At 37.7% G+C, this 4,416-nt stretch overlaps 1 long non-coding RNA gene across 1 annotated transcript; it reads left to right on the top strand.

Annotated features, from left to right (window-relative positions):
* Positions 1–1,966: 1,966 nt before the first annotated feature.
* Positions 1,967–3,367, top strand: LOC110935137. The gene is made up of 3 exons (XR_002588896.2): positions 1,967–2,108; positions 2,574–2,626; positions 3,217–3,367. It is a non-coding gene; the product is annotated as an uncharacterized LOC110935137 (long non-coding RNA).
* The last annotated feature ends 1,049 nt before the right edge of the window (positions 3,368–4,416 follow it).

The following is a 4,416-nucleotide window of genomic DNA, read 5'->3' as shown; positions in this document are numbered from 1 at the left end:
GCAGAAAATACGCTGACTTGCGTAGCCTGTTCTAGGACTTTAAATTATCGAAACTTTACGTTTTCAGAGTCTAAACCAAGTATCCGGAAATAGCTTTCAAACAGAAGTGGTTTCGTATTTTTCGGACAGGTCTAGGTATTTTTAGCGGAATTGTTTGTAAAACTGCTATGAGCTGCCATTTTCTGCAGAAAATGCAGCGAACGTTTTGCGTTATAACTCGGTGTGTGTTTACTGTTTGAATATGAAAATGTTACTGTAGATTCTAGGGATCGGACATGCGATTTTGTTTTTGGTTTCGCGCCAATCGGATACACAGATATTTTTAAATAAATTTTTCGGCAAACGTGATCAGATTACGTCAAATCTGATCATGGTTTGGCGCAAGATTTTTCACGAAAAATCCGTAAGGAATTTGGTTACCAAATTTTAATACAATGGTCTCTGTTTCGATTGAAACGTTCTGTAATTCTTCGGGAACTATCCGGTGGCCGAACGGTCCCAATTAATGCACCGCAATTTGTCCGAAAATGCACTTAAAAGCTGAAATTTTGTGACAAGATTTTCTTGTGATTTGTGACGAATATGTGGTCGCTAATTCGAATAGCGACACATTGCATGCATGTGTACATATATACATTATAATATTTTATGTGCAACATGTTAGAATACGTGTAGGAACTTTGTGCTCTATTTGAAACCACTAATTGACTAAATGTTAATCATACTAGGACGTGATTGACCAACCCTGACCGTTAGCTATTATAAGAGTCAAACCGAGCAAACCAAGGTGAGTTCACACAGCCAAGGCATGGGTTCCCAGGGTGGGAATGGGTTGGATTATTTATTTGTGATTACCTAGCACATGGAACTTAGTTATATGATCCTCGGGTGAGGAAGGGTTATTGATAAGATACAACTAGACTAATGGTACTAAATTGAACTGATCTTCGCACACACGCCAGGGTTGGCCGCGATATTATGACTAATCTTCGCACACATGCCTAGGAAGGCCGCGAACTATACTCTAAAACTTCGCATACATGCCAGGGTGGCCGCGATACAAACATACCTAGTCTAGAATACTTGGGGAAAACCTCCCCTAGCCATCGCACAATGCCTAGAGGGCCGCGATATGAACTAATACGATACATGACATAACGAACGAACACAAGGCTTACTTTACTATTACTATTGCTGAACTGTTTACTGTGAACTCGCTCAACTAGTTGTTGACTCTCTGCTGCATGCCTAGCAGGACCTTAGGTACTTATGGAGCTTGCACAAGGAGGAGCAGGTCGTTGTGGAGCATGGATCGTGGATACCATGTTAATCGTTTAAACAATTGAACTTATGATTTACATTAGGTTTACATACTTATGCTTCCGCTACTCAAATTATGTTTTGTTGGTTTTGAACATCAATTGTATTGAAATGGGTTTTACGAACTACTTTAATTATTATACACTATGTTCAATATGATTGATGGCTTGATCCTGGTCATGTCACGCCTCCAAGCGGTGGTACTCCGCGTGTGGAATTTTGGGGGTGTGACAATTTGGGCTCTAGGATAATTACAACTCATGCTACACTGAGTATGGATGATGGGCAGGTGCCCCTAAGTGGTATGGGTCGAGTAGGGGGCGCCCATGCCTCATTGATTGAGGTTTTGATCATTCACAAGCTCAAAAGGCAAGTAGTTACAAGCTTTCTGCATCTGGGCGTCCCACGCGGCCCGCATAGGAGTTCCATGCGTTTATAATGCGGGTCGCCTGAGATCTGTAACACCCCAAATTTTATGACAAAAATATATATATATTATTGTGAATGGTTAAATGATTTTATGATTAATTAAGTTATTATATACATGTGATGTACAAGAATGAAAAACACAAGTAACTTGAGGGGCTAAGTTTGAAATTGTTTTAGTAACAAGTAAAGAACAAAAAGAACCCAGTGTATGGGTTTTGGGGGTCGCGCATAAGAGAGAGCAGGAAGAGAAATCCCCTCTTCAACCCTAGTTCATAAAATCTAAGAATTGGATGCGATTTTGGATGAAATTCGGATGCATGTGACGAAATTTCCAACCATCTAAAAGTTTCCTACATAGGGTAAGTCGAATTTTGCGATTTGATGATAGTTAGTGAACATGGGTTTCGATCAATCAGTGAATTAGTATGAAATTATGCTTGTGTATGAATTAGAATCATCGTTAGAGGGTGTTTTATGCTTGATTTCGTATGTATTGATGGTTTGAAAGAAAACCCACTTGTTCTAGTAGGATGATGTTTATGTCATTTGATTAAGTAGAGCAAAAGCCATGAATACTTGTGTGAATACTAGAACATTGATAGATTATTATGTGTAGGATGAATGATTTGTGCAAGAATGGTTGATTATATGGATTATGATGATATCTAGCGAAATTAAGCATATGGTACATGTACATAATGCTTCATATGTTGTACGCACACTAGGTGTTTGATGAAATGCTCAAAAGAATAATATGTATAGTTTGTAAGGTGAATGTATGAGATTTAGTTGTACTAAATAAACGAATGAATGTGTTGTTATAGGCGTGAAAGAAAAGGTTCCAACACTGAGAAAACGGAAGGATCACAAGGCCGAGGTATGTTTCGTTGCATACAAGTCCTTGTTATATTTTCTATTTATATAATTTGATGTAAAACTATCCTTGTATAACAAATGCGACAAGTAGTAAGTAAGCGACAAATCCCTAGTGGATTTGGGTATGCTAACGAAAGTGGTGATAAGCTATGCATTTTGATCGATTGAAATTCAATCGTGTCAAGTAAAGATGAACGCCATCCGTTCTAACGGATAGCTTTGAATGCTATAAATAAGATGAAAGTTATAATCCGCTTTACGGATAGAAGAAAGAGTAATGTTGAAAGCAAATAAACCCAATTAAACGGGTTGAATGTGTATGCTTAACTCTCGAAGAGAGTGTTTATGTTAAACCCAATTAAACGGGTTGAATGTGTATGCTTAACTCTCGATGAGAGTGTTTATGCCAACCCAATTAAACGGGTCGAATGTATATGCTTAACTCTCAATGAGAGTGTTTATGCCTAACCCAACTATTGGGGTAGTCGAATGCGTAAAAGTAAGAATGTTTTTGTATGGATAAAGCTAAAACGGAAGGTTATGATTTACTATGGTGATAACTAACCTTTAAGATTTTGATTGTTAATGTAGGTAAAACACCTCTATAGGCGATTTGGAGATATGGAGCGAGCACATGTTCAAGCCTTATTATACCAAGCGCTTCCGCAAGTTTATACGCATGCTTTTGGGTCCATGTTTTTGTTACTTTGTTAAACCTTGTTAAAAGTTTTAGATTTGAAAACTTGTTGTTTTGTTTGGGATGGTTTAATTTAAAAAAAAGGGTCGTATGTGAACGTTGTCTATTATGTCAAAAACAGGGGTCACGCCCGTTTTACGAACGGGTCATGCCCAATTTTTGTAAAATTTTTCATTATGTGTTAAAGTTGGTATTTTGATGTCCGAAAAAAAAAATCATCCTTTTGTGAGTAATCTAACATTATGGAAAAGCGGACCTTACAAGATCCAATTATCAGACGCGTATATTAGGAGGCTCGCGGCCCGCCTCAACTTATCCCTAACCTTCACGCGGGTCGCGAGAGGTTATAAATTCAGAAATTTTAAATCTTTTGTCATGATTGCGAAATCCTGGTAATTAATAACGAAATCTTTCGTAATGATTTACCTGACCTTTCGGGTTTGAAGGGGTAACTTTGCGGTTTGGCCCTCGGTTATTTACCGATAGGGGCCTCGTGTTATTTACCCGCATTATAAAGTCCCCGGTTAGTTTATTAATTATTCAGAAAGCCTTCACTTTCATTATTGACGCTTTTAACCCTTCTTCTACGAATTCGATCGTAACTTTCTCGTTTCATAACGAAACTTCGCGAAATTTATATATTATATTTTAGTGAGTGTATAATACCTTTACAAAGCCTTGGGAACGTCAAAGGGTCACTCAGAGGTATAATTAAACATGTTGACACAGTTAACCCCTGTAGCTTGAAATCTCTCACTTTCTTTCGCGTTTCTCTTCCGTACGATCCATGATTTATTCGTTTGAAGGTTCAAGCATTATTTAGGGTCATTATACAGTATATTTACCCTTGTTGACATTTATAATCCTCGAATTTATATACTTTCAAGGTTTGTCAAAATTTGTCCTTTATTTAATATCAATGCCACGTGTAAACAAATGACACGTGTTAACACATTATTGGACACAAAAATTCGAGGTGTTACATCCTCACCCCCTTAAAATAAATCTCGACCCGAGATTTACTCAAATAAATAGGGGTATTTTTCTTTCATTGTGTCTTCGACTTCCCACGTATATTCGGGACCTCTACGAGC

The sequence above is a fragment of the Helianthus annuus genome, chromosome 15 (assembly GCF_002127325.2).
Source record: "Helianthus annuus cultivar XRQ/B chromosome 15, HanXRQr2.0-SUNRISE, whole genome shotgun sequence".
NCBI classification, from domain to species: domain Eukaryota; kingdom Viridiplantae; phylum Streptophyta; class Magnoliopsida; order Asterales; family Asteraceae; genus Helianthus; species Helianthus annuus.
The sequence above is the reverse complement of the archived record's forward strand: the minus strand, read 5'-3'. Positions and strand labels throughout refer to the sequence as shown.